General features: G+C 44.6%; 1 long non-coding RNA gene across 3 annotated transcripts in view; it reads right to left on the reverse strand.

Annotated features, from left to right (window-relative positions):
* The window catches only part of LOC132810736 (uncharacterized), a 48,732-nt gene that overhangs the window by 10,838 nt on the left and 15,579 nt on the right, over window positions 1-22,315 (reverse strand). The window lies entirely within an intron of this gene.

Genomic DNA, 22,315 nt, shown 5'->3' on the forward strand with positions numbered 1-22,315 from the left:
CACAACTGTGTTGGATTGACAGGTTTTGCTTCATGATGCACTGGTATAACCGGTCAGGAATGAGCAACCTGTGAGCAGGTGAAGTGATGGCCTCGTGGTATTATTGCTGGAGCATGTATCCCAAACCTCAGCTAATGTTCGGGGGATACAGGCTGGAATCCCAGCATCAACAATGGTGGAATTTGAAATCACTAATTTTAAAAATAGTAATTAACAATCGACAAGTAAGTATGAGACCATTGCTGATGACCAAAAAACCCAAACACTTGCCCTTTCGAGAAGGACATCTGCCCATCCTCACCTGATCTGCACGACATACCCACAGCAAAGTGTTTGCCTCTCACTGACCCGCTGAACTGGCTGAGAAAGATATTCAGCTCAAGGGCAGCTCCGGCTGGGCAAGAAAGGTTGGTCAGCCAGAGATACTTCATCCCATGCCTGATTTTAAATATAATCCTTTTGGATGGCCCCACTGGAACGGTGCTGGGACCATTGTCCTGGCCGATCATGTCGGTAGGTTAATGGCCAAGGGTTTAAACTGCCAGAGAGGATGCAGGGACAGCGTTCAGGTGAAAGGAACTTTCCGAATCTAAAGGGAAAATGTGACACACGAAAACAGCATGGGGATCTGGCTGAAGATAAGCAAAAAGGAACAGGATGGGACAGAGTTTAAGTAAAATTGTACGTCAGTGAATAGATTTGTGACAATAAATTAAGGAAAGGAATACTTTTAATTGAATGGACAAAGTCGATGCAATAAGGTGGATTTGTGACAGAGATAAAAGAGATTTAGACACCAGGGAAATATGGATACAGTGTGAACAAAAATATTCAGTGGTTTACAACCTTGCCGATACTCGGGCAAAATGTGTAATGCTAACAATAATGGATAACGAAGACATCACAAAGAAAGCATTTGGCATCAGAGCATGAAGTCGAGTCAGTCTGAATGTAAATTCTGGCTACTACTTGCCAAGGACACAAGCAGCAGAACAATTTTAGCCAACGAACTTTATTCCATTGCTCATCACTGTATTACACAGGAACTCATTGGATTTTTAATAAAGGCATTGTGATAATTTTGGAAAACTTCAATATTTGTATAATCTGGACCAATCACACGGAGAACATTGATATTGGAAGAGGAGTTCGGTTATTTTTTTTTCAGTGTTTCGCTGTGCAACAGGCTAGGGATGTAACTATGTCAGAGCGACCGTGTGATGAAACTTAGTGAATGTGTAACGTCACCGGGGGAGATCCTTCGGGAAATTGTGATAACGTACAGCTAAATACACAAAATGTTTTAAAGTGAATCACAGAAAGGACGAGCTGCAACTAGAAACAAAAATAGCCAATTACATGAATTTGAGAGGAGAACTGACCAAGGTAAACAGCCTAAACAGACTGAAATATGTGTTTGTAAATGGACAGTGGAAAACATTTCAAGGAACAGTATAAAACACTCAACAGAAGGACATTCCATTGAAACAGTAAAACCCTCAGCAAGAAATCCCCACTGGTCCCTCACTCAGGACAAAAGGGATCATACTAGATTATGAGGCTGAGAAGATCAGCACAAAATACTTAAAATCTTGAAGTGAGAGAGTGCTTTAGGAGTAAATGTTAAATGGATTGCAAAGGGTCTGGTAGCAGGAGGAGGGCAGTGGGAAGGGGAATCATTGTCAGGGTTTAATGACACGATAGGAACAGGGAGAGGTGAAGGTGGGAGGTGGTGAGAGTGTTATAGAGAGTGGTCAGGTCTAGAATGGTGTTACAAAACCAGTACGGATTGCTGCAGCTGGACTTGTTTCCAGAGGTACGGAAGTGCATAGGTCTTTTTATTTATTCATTCGTTGGATGTAGTTGTCACTGCCTGGACGAACATTCTTTGACCCGACTGCTAATTACCCAGAGGGTAGCTCAGAGTCAGCCATATTGCTGTAGGTCTGGATCAGATTCCTAAAAGGAGGTAAGTGAACCAAATGAGTTCTTCTTACTGAACAACAATATTTTTATGATAGCCTCACCAATGTATTTTACAGATGCACCATTACATGCCAACTCTTACTCTCAATGCTCTCCCCAATGAAGGTAAACATCCCAAATGTCTGATTCACCAGCCTGTCTACCTGTGACAACACATTCAAAGAACTGTGTACCTGCATCCCTCGGTCTCTGACTGACAACACCACCCAGGGCCCAAACATTAACTGTACAGGTCCCACCCTGGTTTGTTTCACCAAAATAGAACACTTCACATTTATCTAATTAAACTCCATCTGCTATTCTTCAGCCCACTATCCCAGCAGTACTGTTCATCATGTTGTAATATATACGATCTTCTCCACGAACCACTTTACCTCCAATGTCAGTGTCACCCAAGAAGCTTACTTACCAGGAAACCAATATTCCATCCAAACCATTTATCCAAATGACAAACAACAGGGGACCCACTACACCGCTGGTCACATGCCTCCAGTCAGAAACACATGTCTCCCATCACCCGCTGTCTCCTACCATCAAGCCAATTTTGAATCCAGTTCACTAGCTCCTCCTGAATGCCATATCATTTTACACTGATCTGAGTTTATCACCCAGCTTACCAGACAGAACATTGAACGCAGAACAGTTCAGCCCAAGACCCTTCGGCCATGATTTCATGCCAACCTTTTATCCAACTATAAGATCAAAATTACCTACATACCCTTCATTTTACTATTATCCATGTGTCTGTCCAAGAGTCTATTAAATGTCCCGAATGTGTCTAATTTTACTACCACCATTGGCAGTCCATCCAACCACCTACCATTCTCTATCCTCTTATCCATCCTCCATTCACCTTAAAATTATGCCGCCTTGTTACAGCCATTTATTCCATAAGAGGAAAAGTCTCTGACTATTCACTCTCTGTGTGCCTATCATCATTTTGTTCACCTCTACAGGGTTGCCCCACCCCCTTCTTCACTTCAATGAAAAAAGCCTTAGCTCCCTCAAACTTTCTTCATGAGAAATGTTCTCCATTCCAAGCAGCACCCTGGTAAATTTCTTGTGTACCCTCTCTGAAACTTGCACATCCTTCCTGTAAACAGGGGGCCGGAACTGAACACAATATTCCAAGTGTGGTCTCACTAGGAGGCTATTAAGATGCACTAAAACCTCACTGCTCTTAAAATCTATCCCCTTGCTAAGGAAAGCCAACACAATATATGCCTTTTTAACAACCCTACCAACGTACGTGGCAACTTGAGGGATCTATGGACATAGACCCCATGGTCTCTCTGTTCCTCCACACTGCCAAGTATTCTGCCTTTTAACCCTGAATTCTGTATTAAAATTCAACCTTCCAGAATGAATCACTTCACACTTTTCCAGATTTAACTCCATCTGCAACTTCCAGGCCAGCTGTGTCCTGTCAATGTCCCTATGCAATCTACAATAGCCCTCCACATTACCCACCACTCCAACAATCTTCATATGATTAGCAAACTTACATAAAACATAGAAAAATACAGCGCAGTACAGGCCCTTTGGCCCTCGATGTTGCGCTGATCCAAGCCCACCTAACCCACACTCGTCCACTATCCTCCATATGCTTATCCAATGCCCGTTTAAATGCCCAGAAAGAGGGAGAATCCACCACTGCTACTGGCAGGGCATTCCATGAACTCACAACTCGCTGAGTAAAGAATCTACCCCTAACATCTGTCCTATACCTACTACCTCTTAATTTAAAGCTATGCCCCCTTGTAATAGTTGACTCCATACGTGGAAAAAGGTTCTCATGGTCAACCCTATCTAAACCCCTAATCATCTTATACACCTCTATCAAGTCACCCCTAAACCTTCTTTTCTCCAATGAAAACAGCCCCAAGTGCCTCAGCCTTTCCTCATATGATCTTCCTACCATACCAGGCAACATCCTGGTAAACCTCCTCTGCACCCGTTCCAGTGCCTCCACATCCTTCCTATCGTATGGCGACCAAAACTGCACACAATACTCCAGATGCGGCCGCACCAGAGTCTTATACAACTGCAACATGACCTCAGGACTCCGGAACTCAATTCCTCTACCAATAAAAGCCAGTACGCTATATGCCTTCTTCACAGCACTATTTACCTGGCTGGCAACTTTCAGAGATCTGTGTACATGGACACCAAGATCCCTCTGCTCATCCACACTACCAAGTATCTGATCATTAGCCCAGTACCCCATCTTCTTGTTACTCTTACCAAAGTGAATCACTTCACACTTAGCTACATTGAACTCCATTTGCCACCTTTCTGCCCAGCTCTGCAGGCTGATCTATATCCCGCTGTAACCTGCCACATCCTTCCTCACTGTCAACAACTCCACCGACTTTCGTATCATTCACAAACTTGCTCACCCAACCTTCTAGCCCCTCCTCCAGGTCATTTATAAAAATGACAAACAGTAATGGTCCCAAAACAGATCCTTGCGGAACACCGCTAGTAACTACACTCCAAGATGAAACTTTACCATCAACTACTACCCTCTGTCGTCTTCCAGCCAGCCAATTCCTAATCCAAACCTCCAACGCACCCTCAATGCCATAACGCCGTATTTTTTGCAGTAGCCTACCATGGGGAACCTTATCAAATGCCTTACTAAAATCCATATACACCACATCTACTGCTTTACCCTCATCCACCTCCTTAGTCACCTTCTCAAAGAATTCAATAAGGTTTGTGAGGCACGACCTGCCCTTCACAAAACCATGCTGACTATCCTTGATCACATTATTCCTATCCAGATGTTCATAAATTCTATCCCTTACAATTCTCTCTAAGACTTTGCCCACAACAGAAGTGAGACTCACCGGACTATAGTTACTAGGGTTATCCCTACTCCCCTTCTTGAACAAGGGAACCACATTTGCTATCCTCCAGTCTTCTGGCACTATTCCTGTAGACAACGAGGACATAAAAATCAAGGCCAATGACTCTGCAATCTCCTCCCTTGCTTCCCAGAGAATCCTAGGATAAGTGCCATCAGGCCCAGGGGACTTTTCACCCTTTCCAGAATTTCCAACACCTCTTCCCTACATACCTCAAAGCCATCCATTCTAATTGTGACTCAATATTCACTTCGGCAACAATGCCCTGTTCCTGAGTGAATACTGACGAAAAGTATTCATTCAGTATCTCCCCAATCTCTTCAGCCTCCACACGCAACTTCTCATTACTATCCTTGACTGGACCTATTCCTACCCTAGTCATTCTTTTATTCCTGACATACCTATAGAAAGCCTTTGGGTTTTCCCTAATCCTACCAACTCAGGACTTTTCATGTCCCCTCCTTGCTGCTCTTAGCTCTCTTTAGATCCTTCCTGGCTACCTTATAACTCTCAATTTCCCCAACTGAACCTTCACGCCTCATCTTTACATAGGCCGCCCTCTTCCCTTTAACCAGGGTAACCAATTCCATATTAAACCACGGCTCCCTCACATGACCCTTTCCTCCCTGCCTGACAGGTACATACTTATCAAGGCCACTCAATAGTTGCTCCTTGAACAAGCTCCATATATCGATTGCACCCTTCTCTTGAAGCCTACTTTTCCATCCTAAGTCATGCCTCACCGCACATAATTTCCCTGCCCCCAGCTATAACTCTTGCCCTGCAGTGCACACTTATCCCTCTCCATCACCAGATTAACAGTCACCGAATTGTGATCACTGTCCCCAAAGTGCTCACCTACCTCCAATTCTAACACCTGGCCTGGTTCGTTACCCAGAACCAAATCCAGTATGGCCTCACCTCTTACTAACCCACTCTCCAAACTCCACATCCAAGTCATTTATAAAAATCACAGAGAGCAGAGTCCCAGAGCCGACTGTTACAGAACACCACTGGTCACTGAGCTCCAGACTCAATACTGTCCACCTGCTGCCACCCTCTGTCTTCTCTGGGCCATCCAATCCTGTAACCAGACAGACAGATTTCCCTGTATCCCATGCCTCCTTATTTTCTGAATGAGCCATCAACGTATTCGCTCATATCCTCAAATAATTCAATAAGATTTGTGAGGCATGACCTGCCCCTCACAAACCCGTGCTGACTGTCTCTAATGAAACGATAGTTTTCCAAGTAGTCATAAATCCTGTCTTTAGAGTCTTTGCCAATAATCTGCACCCCACAGACATTAGACTAAATCTGTAATTCCCAGGATTGTACCTCTGTAACATGGCCCGGACTCTACAAAACATCCCTCCTCTGCCAGGTTCCCCAGAAGGGCACTGGAGGGTGGTGGGGGTTACAGAGACAGGGAGGGATATCAGGACAAAAGGATTTTGCAGACATTAGGAGGGTTGCAGTGCCAAAAGGTGACTTCAGTGATTGTGAGGTTTCATGGTGATGAAGGTAGTTGAGGAGGGAGGGAGGGAGGATTGTAGGGAATTAAGAGGTTTCACAGTTTAGGTGCTTTGTTAGGGCTGCAAGTGGTTACTGAGTTGGGGAGGTTTAAGCACTGGTGGATATTACATAAACATGTGGTTTTAGTTGCAATGCAGGAAGAGGATGCAGGAAGCTGGAGAGTATGGGGTCTGAACGAGGTTACACAAATGAGAAGAGTTGTCAGGGGTGGAGGTGTTTACAGAGACAGCAATGGTCTGATTTGGAGCAGAGGACCCAGATTGGGAGGGATGTGGGGACTGAGGTGGTTTCACAGGGAGGGAGGACCATAGGCCCACAGGAGGTTACAGAAATGTGGAGAGCTGTAGGGCTGACGGGTTCAAGGAGTTGGGAATGCTGGGAGGGATAGAGAAGTTTACCAGGATAAGGATGTTTGTACGACAGGGCTGGATCACACAGACAGGGACTGTTTTAGGGAACTGAGCAGATTACAGAGATAAAGAGGTTTGTAACATCTGGCGGAACAAACAGAGATATGGAGGGTCATTGTGACTGAAGATGTTTATAGATATAGGAAGGCTTAGGTTCTGGGGGTTAAGGAGGGTGTGGAATCTGGATTCGTTTTTCAGAGATTGGGGTAGCAAGTTTGGTTGGAGACAGTTTCACAGATAAGGGAGCATTACACAAACAGGAGGAAGTTCCTGCGGTAGGGAGGGTTCGAGTGGAGAGTGATGTTTACACAGATAGGGATGTAAGAGCTGGAGAAGGTTATGGAGATGCGTAACTGGATGGAGATACAGGAGGAGCTTACATTGACACGGTGGGTGATAGTGACGGGAGAATGTTACATAGTTAATGAGTCTTGTAGGATCAGGACCGGGTGAAACACAGGCATTGGAGTGGGATCTACAGATCGGGAGTGTTGCAGGGACCTGAGAGGATAACACAGATAGGGATGCTGGTAGGGTCTCCACAGACTGATGGCATTTTAGGGACTGGAAGAGGTTATGTACACAGGGAGGGCTGTAAGACTGCAGGAGCTTATGGAGAGTTGAAGATTTGGAGCAGTTCACAGAGGGAGGGTTCTCCGACAGGAGTAGGTCACAGATAGTGAGGGTTGTGTTGCCTGAGTAAGTTAAAGAGAGGGGAGTTTTCGGGTCCAGAAGAGATTACACTGACAGGGACAGTTGAAGAGAGTGAAGCAAAAATGCCTGGAGAAGGTTACACAGATAGGGAGGTGAGTAGGGACTGAAGGTGAATACACAAACATGGAGGGTTATATTGTTAGACGGAGCTTAGAAGGATAGGGACTGGTGTCGGGATTTACACAGATAGGGAAGGTTGTGTTTTTGGAGAAGGTTACAATGACACAGACAGTGGGAGGGAGTGTTTAATGGACTACAGAAGAGCTCAGAGAGAATGAATTCTGGGGAGTGGAATAGATTACAGACACAGAGATGGCTGGCGGGTTGAAGAGAGCTTCTACAGATCCTCAGTGCTGTAAGGCTGGAGGGAGGTTACAATAATAAGGGTTTCCTACACTTATTGACGTTTTTGATATAGAGAAAGTCTCAGAACGGGACTGTCAAAAGGAGGTACACACAGTCCAGATGGGTTTACAGAGATATAAATGTTTTGGGGGTGGGGGGGGGGGTTCAGGATGGAACAGTGATTGGGAGTGATGTAACCAATGACAACAGTTATAAGGATTGTTCTAAAAGCAGGAAGAGGTGACAGTCATATCGATCATGGTAAGGACTGGAGAAGCTGACATCGCCAAGGAGTGTTTTAGAGACTGTTGGAGATTACACATATAAGGAGAGTATTGGGGATGAGGCAAGGTTCAAGAGACAGGGATGGTTGACAGGACTGGACAATAACCTGAATAGAATCTCCACAGTGTGGAAAAAGGCCATTTGGCCCAACAAGCCCACACCAACCCTCTAAAGAGCATCCTAACCAGACCCATCCCTCTCCCTGTCCATTAAACCCTGCATTTCTCATGATGAACTCACCTAAAGCACACTTGCCTGAATACTACGGTCAATTTATGATCGACAATCACGTATCGTGCAAATGTCGAGCTATGGCAGGAAACTAAAGCACCCGGAAGAAACCTACACAGTCAGGGGGGAGAACATGCAAAGTCCACACAGACAATCGGCCAAGGCTGGAATTAAAGCCAGGTTCCAGGCACAGTGAGGCTGATTATACAGAGCACTGCAGAGATTGGACTAGGTCACAAAGTTCACAAGGTTTATTGGAACAGGAAGAGAATATAGTCAGGGACAGGATAAGGTTCCATAGATGGTGTCCATGAGAGGGACTGGAGGAGGTGAACGCAATAGGGAGGGTTGTGGATTCTCTCTACAATTAGAGTTAGGGACAGTTGGGGAGACTGGATGAAGTTAGTCATACTCAGAGTTGTACACATTGGGTGAGGTTACTGAGTTAGCAAGGATTCTTTGGACTGGCTGAGGTTATCGACAGAGGCAGTTGTGAGAATGAGAGTTGTTACAACAACTGAGAGGATATTTCAGGTACATGGATGGTTTTAGTGGCTGCAGGATGTTCGAGAGCTAGGAAGGCTAGTACTGACTGGAGGTGGTCAAAGGTACGGAACATTGTAGTGTTGGGAGTTAGTCACAGAGACAGAGAAGATTGAAGAGAGAGAGAGAGGGGGCATGGTTACAGATCTCGGGAGCGTTCAGGAAGCTTCAGAACATTACATAATGGGAGGGTTGGTAGGAAACGCTGTACAAACAGTGAGGTGAATTGGATGATGGAAGGTTAGAGATAATGAGGTGCTGTAGGACAGGATGGAGGACTGCTGTTGGGATTGGAAAAGGTTACAGCAACGTGATTGGGCTGTAGTGCTGGACAAGATGACAGACATAAGGATTTTTAGAGTGTTTCGGTGATAGTAGTCCTAACACTAGCTTTCAAAGTCATTTTGGTAAAATAAGGATAGGGCAGAAGTGAAGACGCCAAATTTGTGGAAGCCCCATCATCATTAGAATATTACTGTCACTGGGCATTATCACTACCACGAGACAGGATCTGGCAAACACAGACCGGGAGGAACTTTTTGCTGTTGGGTTCACACTCAGAAACAGGAAGTATGTTAAATTGATACAGGGAGAATTCAAGGCCAGTGTGTTCTGCGAAGAGTGAATGACAAAGGCAGTAACTCCAGTGAATACTGGTCAAGCGATATCCTGAGCTCGATGAAGGAAATACAAGGCGATGAAAACAGGCAAAGACCGACCAACATATAGATAGTGCAAGGCAATCCTTAAAATGACGGGCAAATAATGGGCATGAAATATCCTTGGCAGATACTGTTAAGGAGAGGCCACAGGGAATTTAATGAGTACAGTTCGAGGAAGAGGATTCCCAGGTAAACAGCGAGGCTTGTTAGAAACCAAAGGGCCAATCTGTAATGGAGCCAGTGGAAATCGGTGAGAACTTCAATGAATACTTCCCATCTGTATTCACACAGGAGAAAGACATTGTCACCGGGGATTTCAGTTGGGACGGTGAGGTTCGAGAACAAGAAAAGATGAATAAGGAGGAGGTATTAAATGTTTTCACAGGCATAAAGGTGGAGAAATCCCCAGTGCCTAATGAAATGTATCCCAGGCTGCTATGGGAGGTAAGGGAGGAGATTGTTGGGCCCCTGGTGGATATATATAAAACTTCGCTGGCCACAGGTGAAGTGTTGAATGACTGGAGGGTCGCTAATGTGGTTCTTTTGTTCAAGAAGGGCAGCAGGGATAGGCCAGGTAATTACAGAGCAGATAGTCTGACAGCAGAGGGAGGGAAATTATTGGAATGAATTTTGAGGATGAATCAACACTTCCAAAGGCAAGGATCACCTCTGCAGCAGCATCACAGATTTGGAAGAGTGAGATACTGTCTGAGGAATTCAGTTCAGTTTTTTTGAAATGGTGTCGAAAAATATTGATGAGGGCAGTGCAGATGATGTGGTTTACATGGACTTGAATAAGGCCTTTGACAAGGTCCCTCGTGGAAGGCTGGTCCAAATGTAAAGAGCCAATGGGATCCAAGGCAAGTTGGTAATGTGGATTAAAAAAAACAGTGGATAGACTTCTCGTGTTTGGAATTCTTTCATCAGTGGGTGCACCACAGGGATCTGCGCAGGAAGCATTGCTGGTTATTTTGTGGAATAATAACTCCGATGTAAAAACAGAAGGAATCATTAGTAGGTTTGCAGATGACATGAAAGGTGAGGGATGGTCTCAGACTGCAGTCAGATATCAATCAGATGATAAACTGAGCAGAGTAATGGCAGATGGAGTTTACTTCTGATCACTGTGAGGCAATGCACTATGGGAAGTCTCATAAGTGAACGATATACATCATGAATAGTAGGTCCTCCTGGAGTACTGAGGAACACAGGGACATTGGTGAACAAGTTTCTGGACGTCTGAAGGTGTCAGCATAAGTGGACCTGAACTGGGAGCAGGAGCGGGACCCATATCCTGGTGGGGCGATTGTTAGAGCTGCTTGAGAGGATATAATCTGATCTGGCAGGATGTTGCAACTTAAACAGTTGGAAGGCCAGAAAGAAGATTGAGGTTGGTGCACAAGTTAAAGAGAGCAATTTCAGCAGACAAGGCAGGCACGAATATAGCAAGAAATGGGGGAGGGGTGGAAACTGATGATTAACCTGCATTTACTTCAATGCAAGGGACCTGATAGCTAAGGAGAATGACCTCACGGCATGGATTGGAACATGGGACTGGGAGATTATAGTTACTACAGAAACACAACTGAGGGAGGTTGAGGACTGGCAGCTCATTGTTTCAAGTTGGAGATGCTACAGGAAGCATTGAAGGGGAGGCAAGAGAGGACGTGTGGTGGTGGGTTTTGATTGCATGAATCATCCCAGTAGTACTTAGAGAGGATATTCCGATGTTATCACCCAGTGAACCTATGTTTGTGGAACTGAGAAATAAGAATGGGTCATCACTCTGACACGATTGTCCCACTGACCCCGAATAATCAGTGGCAGAGTGAGGAATAAATATATCAGGAGATCTCAAATATCAATCATAATAATAGGACTGTTATGGTTGGGGTTTTCAAATCTTCCAAACCTAGACTGGGACTGTCAGTGTTCAGTGTTTGCAAGGGAGGAATTTGGTAATTGTGTTCCAGAAACTCCCAATTAATATGAAAATGGTCTGAAAAGAGAAAGGGGCAAAACCTGACCTTCCCTTGGGTATTAAGGTCGGGAAAGGGACTGAGGTGTGAGTGGGAAAGCATTTTGCCAAAGTGACCACAATTCTATTAATTTGAAAACAGCTTCGGAAAAGGACAGGCCTGGTCCACAGGTTCAAGTCATAAAATGGGGCCTGACCAATCTTGATCGTGTTAGCCAGGAACGTTCAAAAGGTGATTGGGGAGTCTATTTGCAGGGAAAGGGAAGTCTGGCAAGTGCGAATATTTCAAGATTGAGACAAATTGAGCGATCACCACCAGCAGGTTCCTGTTTGTGTGCAACTCAATGCTGACAGCATTAGGAGACACTGGCTGTCTATTGAGGGTCTGGTCAAGGAATAGAGGCTACGTGTCAGGTATAGCCAGCTGGATCAAGGGAACCTCTGAGGATCACAGGGGCTGTAGGAATATACTTTGGGTGGAAATCAGGAATGCAGAAAGGGTACATGAAATAGCCTTGGCAGATAATGAGAATAAGAATCCAAAAGTGATTGTATTAATATATTGAGTAAAAGAAAACTCGAGACAAAATATTGCTCCTTAAAGATCAATGAGGGCATGGATGTGTGGAACAGCAGGATATGGCTAAGACATTAAACACATTTTTTACTCCAGAACTTACTGTGGACAAAAACTGGGGAACTCAGGGAATAAGAGTAATACGTTAGTCCATATTTGGAGTTCGCTGCAATTCCAGTATCCCCAAGATAGGAAGGATGTTGTGCAATTTGAATGTGTTCAGAAAAAAATCACAAGATGTTGACAGGGTTGTTGCTGAATAAGTTGTGGTTATTTTCTCCGGAGCGTCGGAGACTGAGGGGTGACCTGACAGAGGTTTATAGAAACATGAGGGGCATGGATTGGGTAAACATTCAAGGTCTTTGCCCAAGGGTTGGGAAGTCCAAAACTAGAGGGCAGAGGTTTAAGGTTAGAGGGGAAAGGAATAAAAAGGGACAGCCTTTTCATGCACATGGCGATGTGTGTATGGAATGGGCTTAGAGAGAAAGTAGCAGATATTGATACTATGACAACTTTTAAGAGATATCTGGATGGGTTATGAATAATAAGGGTTTAGAGGTACATGGGCCAAGCGCTGTAAAATGAGATGGATGTACTTACATCTTCTGGTCAGCATGGGCGAGTTGGACTGAAGAGTCTGTTACTATCCTGTACATCTCTATGCCTTGAAAAGAGGGCATGTTATAGAAGAGGTGGTGCTGGAGGTTTTAAAACACAAATTTATGGAAAGCCCCAGGACCTGATTAAGTGTATCACAGGACATTGTGTGATGGCAGGGAATAAATTGTGAAGCCCCGAGCAAAGATATTTGTACCATTGACAGCCATGTGTGATGGGCTGGAAGGCTGGAGGGTGGCATTGTCAGCAGTGAAGGAGGTTTTTTGAGATTACAAAGGGATCTTGATGAAATGGGTGAATGGGCTGAAAAACTGTAGATGGAATTCAATCTGAATAAATGCAAGGTAAAATAAACAATTGCAGAGCTTATACAATTAATGTTAGGGCCTCGATTAGTGTTTTAGAGCAGAGGGACCTCTGGGTTCAGGTACATAATTCTTGAAGTTTGCATCACAGGATGGATAAGACAGTGCTTGGCATGCCTGACTATTGCTCAGTCCATTGAGTGTAGGATTTGGGACGTCATGTTGAGATTGCACAGACATTGGTGAGGCCTGTTCTGCAATACTCTGCCCAGTTCTGGTCGCCCAGTTATAGGGAGGATATTATTAAGCTGCAGGGGATTCGGAAAAGATTAACCAGGGCGTTGTTGAATATGGAAGGCTTGAGTTCTGAAAAATGATTGGATCGGGTGAGTCTTTTTTTTTACAGGAGTCTGGATGTTGAGACGTGATGTTATAAAAGTTTATTTTAAAAAATGAGTTTTTTAGATCGATTAAATGGTAATTGTCTTTTCTGTAGGATGGGGGAGTCTCAAAAGGAGAGACCACAATTTAAAGGTTAGAAGAGTGAGATGTTCAAAAAAAAGGCATGGGGGCAAATTGTTACACAGAGGGTGTTTTGATTGTGGAATGAACTTCCTGAGGAAGGGTGGATGTGGGTACAATTACAACGGTTAAAAGACAGAGATACTAAACGAGTATTTTTCATCAGATTTTACTGTGGAAAAGGATATGGAAGATATAGAATGGATGGTGACACCTTGCAAAATGTCCATATTACAGAGGAGCAAGTGTTGGATGTCTTGAAATGCATAAAGGTGGATAAATTCCCACTTCCTGATCAGGTGTAATCGAGAACTCTGTGGGAAGTTAGAGAAGTGATTACTGGACCTCTTGCTGAGATATTTGTATCATAGATTGTCATAGGTGAGACGCCGGAAGACTGTAAGTTTGCAAACGTGGTGCCACTTTTTAAGAAGAGTGGAAAGGAAAGCCAGGGAATTGCAGAGCAGTGAGCCTGACCTCGGTGGTGGGCAAGCTGTTTGGAGGGAATCCTGAGGGAGAGGATGTACATATATTTGGAAAGGCAAGGACTGATTAGGGATAGTCAACATGGCTTTATGCATGTTTCACAAACTTGATTGAGTTTTTTGAAGAAGTAACAAAGAGGATTGATGAGGGCTGAGCGGTAGATGTGATCTATATGGACTTCAGTAAAACGTTCGATAAGATTCCCCATGGGAGACTGATTCGCATGGTTCGATCTCATGGAACACAGGGAGAACTAGCCATTTAGATACAGAGGTAAAAACAATGACTGCAGATGCTGGAAACTAGATTCTGGATTAGTGTTGCAGGAGGAGCACAGCAGTTCTGGCAACATCCAAAGTGCAGCAAAGTCGACGTTTCGGGCAAAAGCCCTTCATCAGGAATAAAGGCAGTGAGCCTGCAGCGTGGAGGGACTCCCTGAGATTCTTGCAGAGAGAGGAGGAAAACTTCTTCAAGGCAGGCATCCTTGCAAGAGGATTCGCAGTCCGGTTAAAATCAATGAGGTAAAAACAATGACTGCAGATGCTGGAAACCAGATTCCGGATTAGTGGTGCTGGAAGAGCACACAGCTTCCATGTCTTTCTCCACAGTAAATCCGAACACAAAATATTTGTTCAGTATCTCCCCCATCAGCAGTGATTCCACACAGACAGCCGCATTGACCTTTCAGGGGCCCGATTCTCTCCCGAGCTCATTTTTAGCCCTTGTTGAAACTTATCGAAATTTCAAATATCCCTCTACTGCAACTAGCCTTCCCTACCCTTATCTATTCTGCATTTATGGTCACACCAAAATGCAGAATCCAACAGATTTAAAATATTCCCTTTTTCTAAAATCATGTGTCTCCCATTGTTTCTAAGCATCCAGTTATCATTTGTTGTCATATCCTTTAAAACACATTCCAGCACGTTCCCGACTTACTGTCAGGCTAACACTATTTGGTTTCAGATTGACAGCAGAAAGGGGTGAGGGAGTTCTTGTTTATCAATCTGAAGAATGTAGCTTACGGATCAGCAGGTAATAGAGAAGGCAAATCAAATGGTGGCACTTGTTACAGAGGGAATGTCTGAAAATAGGGAGGTCTTGGTAAAATGATGCAAGGTACAAGTCAAACCACACCTAGGTTATAATGAACAGTATGCGTGCCCTAAGGAAAGACATTCTTGTGTTGGAGGCAGGCCAGGGAAGGTTCACTCGGCTGATCCTGAAGATAGTGGGATTTTCCAATGAGCAGAGGTGGAGAAGATTGACTTGGAACCCATTGGGGTTTTGTAGAATAGGAGAGAAATTGAATGAAACATCCAGGATTGTGAGGGGCTTTGACAGGGTAGATGCCGTTAAGTTAGAAAATAGAACAGTACAGCACAGTAATAGGCCCTTCGGCCCACCATGGCTGTGCTGACCATGATGCTATTCTAAACTAATCCCACCTGCCTGCACATGGGCGATATACCTATATTCTCTGTCTGTTCATGTTTCTGTCTAAATGCCACTTCATAACTTTGCTCTCATTGCCGCCTCTCCCACCTCCTGAGCAGCTTCCACCCTCTCGGTAAAGAAAACTGGCCTCATTCATCTCACTTAAAACTTCTCACTCTCACCTTAAACCGAGGCGCCCTGGTATTTGATATTTCGACATTGGAAGAAGGAGTCCAACTATCCACGCCTCTCCTAACGCTATATACCTGTACCAGGTCACCCCTCATTCTCTGATATTCTCGCACAACAATTCAATTGGGTCCAACCTCCTTACAGTAAACACATTCTCGTTCAGGCAACATGCTGCCAACCCTCTGCTGCAACCTCCCCAGAGCCTCCACATCCTTCCTGTAGTGTGGCGATGAGAACAACACGCAACCTTCCAAACATGGCCGAATGAAGTTTCATTCAGTCACAACATGACATGCAAACGTCTGCACTCAATACTGTGACCAATGAAGGTAACCATACCATACTCCTCCTTTACCACCACATCCTCCTGTGTTGTTATTTTCCGGGAGCTACGGATTTCCATCCAAGGTCATCTGTTTATCAATGTTTCCAATGAGTCAATTAGTGTACCTCTCTCTTCCATTTGACTTGATAAATGTATCACTTCACACTTGTCCCGATGAAATTTGATTGGCCATTTCTCTGCACAGCGTTCCAGCTGACCTACACACTGCTGCAACCTTTAACACTCCTCCTCACTATCCACAATTCCCCTAACTATCCCTAATCATTACATGCCTTTCCAAATGTATTCTGCAAAATTCGAATCAAACTGTTGACCTTTTCATCTGAATCACAGATATAAATTACACACAGACATCGCAGCACTGATCCTTGTGAAACACCATTGGTCACAGACTTCTAATTAGAAATTGATCACTCCACATGCCTCTGTCTACTATCACCAAGACAATATTGCATCCAACTTACCAACGAGCATGGATTGTGATTTGTTCTTCCAGATGCCCCTTGCTATTTGTAAGCTGTCCATTCAAAATGACTCTATGTTTTGATTCCCAGATTAAATTGGCTGTCTCACTAATGCACTGATTGCATCCTTTCTTCACAACAAAATGGGACATTGTTTGGTTTTTTGTTGATCTGCCTAAATCCGTACAACCCCTTCAATAATCACATTGCTGTCATGGTCATTGTGCAGCCACCGCTCACAATAACAGTTCGATCATATCTGTTCTCTTCTGTTAATGCTGTCGTTCCATCTGCCTTGTTGCAAATGCATGGCGCGTGTCACCGAGAGAGGGCCTTGGAGGGATGGATAGAGGTCACACAGTGGGAGGGATGTTTGGGGGCACGACAATGTTGCAGGGTTAAACATAGTTACAGTTGCTACAGAAGGTTTGCAGGAGAAAACATTTCATTGTTTGGAGGAAGTTAGAGAGATAAAGCGTCTTTGATTAGACTTCAGAGAAAGGGATGTGTGTAGGGTTGTGGATCGTTACATGGACTTTGTTGATCAGGGTGTAGAAACATTCACATGATTCCAGGATGTCATACATTTAACGACAGTTGTGGGATCTGGAGAATATCGCAGTGATAGGGAGGGTGGTATGGACTGGAGAATGTTACAGGGAAAGGGAGGGTGGTATGGACTGGAGAATGTTGCAAGCACATGGAAGATGATACAAACAGGAGAATGTTGCACGGATATGGAGGAAGCTGTAGACCGAATAAACTTAGAAGGAGAGGTAATTTTATGCACTGGAAGGTATGTCAGAGAGAGTGAGTGGTGTGCATGCTGCAAAACACTACAGGGATAAGGAAGCTTGTAGAGACTGGAGGAGAGAGTCATAGAGAGGCTTGTGAGAGACCAGCTTCACTTATGAGCATAGGATGTGCTAGAGTAAGCAGAATCTTTTGCAGATATAAACGACGATACAATGGCCACAAAGCAGTCACACCTATACATAGGTATATAGGAACTGAAGGACTTAAAGAGGTTACACAGACTGGGAGTGTTGTATGCAGTGGAGGAGATTAAACTGATAGGGACGGTTTTAGAGATTCAACAATGTTAGGAAATAATGAGAGTTGCAATGGTGATAGCGGGTTTCAACAATTCAGAGGATATAGATCTGAAGGAGCTTTGTCAGTTAGTGATGGTACAGTAAAGGGAATTGTAGTGGCTTCCCTTTCATAAGCAATCCATAAGCACTTAAAACAGCCTGTTTGACATGTGCATTATCTCTCGACCATTCATCAGACAGCACTGCAAATACTTCACTGCCTCCGCCTACCAGCTTAGACTGAACTAGCATTACCCAGAAGACCTCGGGCCACTCTATCTGTCTGTGCAATTTTTCAAATGAAATACAGAGTTCCTTGACAGTAGAGTCACAGGAAGTCACTTGGTATGCATTCCTTTACTGGTCAGAGTATTGAATACAGGAGTTGGGAGGTGATGTTGCGGCCGTACAGGACAGTGGTCAGGCAACTTTTGGCATACTGCATGCAACTCTGTTCTACTTCCAATCAGAAGAATGCTGTGAAAATTGAAAGGTTTCAGAAAAGATTTACAAGGATGTAGCCAGGGTTGAGCTATAGGGAGAGTTGAACAGCTGATGGTTGTTTTCCCTGGAGAGTCGGAGGCTGAGGGGTGACCTTATAGGGGTTTATAAAATCAAGAGGGACATGGATAGGGTAAATAGACAAAGTATTTCCCCTGGGGTGTGCGAGTCCAGAATTGTAGGGCAAGGTTTAGGGTGAGAGGAGAAAGATATAAAAGAGAACTAAGGGGCAACTTTTTCACGCAGAGGATAGTACATGTATGGAATGAGCTGCCAGAGTAAGTGGTGGAGGCTAGTACAATTGCAACATTTAAAAGGCACCTGGATGGGTGTATGAATAGGAAGGGTTTAGAGGGAGATGGGCCGGGTGTTAGCAGGTGGGATTACATTGGGTTGGGATATCTGATCTGCAGGATGAGACCGTGAATGGGTTGTGGAACCTGGATGATGTTATGATTTGAACAACAGGTAACTTTTGATTGGATCTTTCAGCCAATCTTACAGATGGTACAATTGCAACATTTAAGAAACGTTTGGATGGATATGTGAGTAGAAATAGTTTGGAGGGATATAGGCCAGGTACTGGCAGGTGGGACTAGACTGGGTTGGAAAATCCTGTTGGCATGGATGCGCTTGACTGAAGGGTCTGTTTCCATGCTGTACGTCTCTATAACTGTAAGATCGGCTGAATGCTCCATTCAAAAATTACCTGTGGTTCAAATCATAATACCCTCCAGGTTCCAAAACCCATCCTCGGTCACATCCTGAGGTTCTATGAATCCCCCAACCTCCTGCAGGTCCCAAGTCCCTTCCTACATTTGTACCACCCTCCAGGTTCTGCAGCCCTTCATACCTCGTAACATGGCCCAGACTCTCCAACTCCTCCTTTGTATGCAATGTTCCGCAGAAGGGCATTGGAGAATGGTGAGGGTTAGAGAGATATGGAGGGACATCAGGATTTTGCAGACATTAGGAATGTAAGGACCTGAGGAGGTTTCACGGTTTATGAGTGTTGTAGGGACTGGAGCAACTTACAAAGGTAGGGATAGTTTGAGATTGGAGGATTCTGAAGAAAACCTTTATGTGGTTAAAGGCAGAATTCTTAGCAGCGTGCAGGTACAAAGGGATCCTGTGTCCTTCAGGACACCACCCAAGTTGACAGGGTGTTAAGAAGGCGGATGGTGGGTTGGCTTTCATTAGCAGGGGGATTGAGTTTAAGAGATGCGAGATTTTGCTGCAGTTCTACAGAACCCCAGCTAGACCACACTTGGAATATTGTGAACAGTTCTGTTCGCTTCATTATAGGAAGGATGTGGAAGCTTTAAAGACGGTGCAGAGGAGATTGAGCAGGCTACTGTCTGGACTGGAGGGCATGCCCATAGAAGGTAGGTTGTAGAAGCTGGGGCTTTTCTGATCAGAGTGAAGAAGGAAGAATGGTGACATGATAGAGGTGTACAAGGGAATGAGAGGCATAGATGGAGTGGATAACCAGAGACTGTTTCCCATGGAGAAATGGCTATCACAAGGGGACATAAGTTTAAGGGAATTGGCGGAGTATTTAGCTTAGCTATCAGAGGGATACGGGCCAGGTGCTGGCAGGTATGGGTTGGGATATCCTGTCGGCATGGACAGGACTGGTATGTTATTACACAGAGTGTGATGGGTGCATGGAATGGATTGCCAGCCGTGGTAGTAAATTGCAGACACATTACAGACATCTAAGCAACTCTTGGATAGGCACATCAGTGACAGTAAAATGTCAGGTATGTAGGTTCGCTTCGTCTTCAGAGTAGGATAAAAGGTCAGCACAATATTGAGGGCTGAATGGCTTGTACCGGAATGTGCTATTCCTTGTTCTAAATAGCAAGGGTTATGATGGCAGCAAGAGGTTCCGGGAAGTGGGAGAGGATGTGATCTGAATGAAGTGACACAAATAGGAGGCGTTGCTAAGGTTGTATGGGGTAACAGAGACAGCAATGGTCTGATCTGGAGCAGATGACCAGACTGGGAGGTGCTTTCACAGGGAGGGAGGAGCACAGAGCCACAGGAGGTTACAGAGATGTGGAGAGCTGGCGGGCCTACAGGAGTTCATGGAGATGGGGAGGTTGGGAGGAATGGAGCAGTTTACAGGGATAAGGATAGTGGTAGGATGGGGTGTTTTACACAGACAGGAACGTTTCAGGTGAATGGAGCTGAGTACAGAGGTAAAGTGGGTTGTACAGATTGGAAAAACAAATAGACATATGGAGGGTAGTCGTGACTGAAGATGTTTATAGATACAGGAAGGCTTAGGTTCTGCCAGTTATTTAGATAAAGAGGGTGTGGAATCAGACAGATTCTCCAAGTGACAAAGACAGCAATTTTGGTTGGAGACAGTTTCACAGATTAGGGAGCATTAGTAACCTCCTCCAGTTTGGTCAAAGTGGGAAGGGTAGTAGGGGAGGGTTAGGTTTACACGTGTAAGAGCTGGAGAAGATTATGGAAATGAGTAGATGGATGGAGACACTGGAGGAGCTTCCATTGACAGGGTGGGTGCTGGCAATGAAAAGATATCACATAGATAGTGGGTTTTGTAGGAACTGGATTGAAAGGGTCACAGGCATTGGAATGGCTTCTGCAGACTGGGAGTATTACAGGGACTGAGAGGATTGTAGGGTCTCCACAGATTGATCATGTCTTTAAGAATAGAAGAGTTTATGTAGATATGGAAAGCTTAAACCCAATGCATGCAGTCGTCATTTCAAGACCAGACCCTTATTATCCCTCACCAGCCAAGGATCCCTAACCCTGCCAGCTTTTCCCTTTATCCCAATGGGGCAGACTGGTCCTGGATTCTTGAGATCACACTTTGAAAAGCCTCCCATTTGCCAGTTGTTCCTTTTACTTCAAACAGACTCACCCAATCGACTGGAATCATAATATGGAGGTGCTGGTGTTGGACTGGGGATGTACAAAGTTAAAAATCACCCAACACTCGGTTCCAGTCCAACCGGTTTATTTGAAAGCACTAGCTTTCAGAGCACTGCTCCTTCATCAGGTGGTTGTGAAGCACAATCCTAAGGCACAGAATTTATAGCAACAGGATGGCAGGGTCATGGAATATAATATCAAACAAATTTAGTTGAAGCCTTTCATCTGTTACGGTGATCACCAGCGCTTCCAAAGCGAGTTGGATTATAACTGGGCATTGTGCAATTTTAAATTCACAGCATTGACGCTGGCCAGATCCTGCAGAATGGTCCCAAACCTGGCCCTGTTCCAGTTTTCCTCTTCAATCTGGGGACCTGCTGATCCTTCTCCATAACTATGTTAAAAAGAAGACAGTTGTGGGCACTGGACCCAAAGTGCTCTCCGAATGACACTTCAGTCACTTGCCCGACCTCGTTTTCTGATGTGGGGGAGGTCCAGTGTTGCACCTGCCTGAGTAGAGTAGGGCCCTCTGCATATTGGTTTAGGAACCTTTCTTGGACATATTTGAAAAATTGCACTCTGTCCAGATCTTTTATACTCTAGGTGGCCCAGTCAATACAAGGAATATTAAAATATCCAGCCTGTACTTCTCTATTATTCCTATAGTTATCTGCAATCTCTACACACATCTGCTCCACTGGTACCTGTTGGGTCTACAACAGTCTACAATACAGTCCCAACAAAGTGACCACCCCTCTTCTTCTTTCTAACTTCTAACCATGTGGATTTTAAAGGAGTATATGTTTTGAAAATTGGAATTAACATTCCATAAATAAGTATTGGTAAATATCCAAACACTTGACCTTCAGGGAAAGACAACAGTTCACTCTCACGTGGTCTGCACGACATACCCACAGCAAAGTGATTGCCTCTCAATGACCCTGTGAGATGGGCGAGCCAGCTGCTTAGCTCAAAGGCAGCAAGGGACGGGCAATAAAGGCTGGTCAGCCAGAGACACCCGCCTCCCAGACCTGATTTAAAAAAAAATCCATTCAGATTGGTCCCAGCACAGTTCCAGTGGAACAATGTCCTGGCCAATCACGTCGGTAGGTTTATGGACAGGACTTTAAACTAACAGAGAGGATACAGTGACAGGCTTCATGTGAAAGATGTTTTCCAAATCCAAAGAGGAAACGTGAAGCATCAGAGTAGCGTGGGAATGTGACCGAAGACAACAGAAAGGAACAGGATGGGACAAAGTTTAACTAAAACTGTAGATCAACAAAACCATTTGTGACAGGAA

This window comes from Hemiscyllium ocellatum, unplaced genomic scaffold, assembly GCF_020745735.1.
Source record: "Hemiscyllium ocellatum isolate sHemOce1 unplaced genomic scaffold, sHemOce1.pat.X.cur. scaffold_182_pat_ctg1, whole genome shotgun sequence".
NCBI lineage: Eukaryota > Metazoa > Chordata > Chondrichthyes > Orectolobiformes > Hemiscylliidae > Hemiscyllium > Hemiscyllium ocellatum.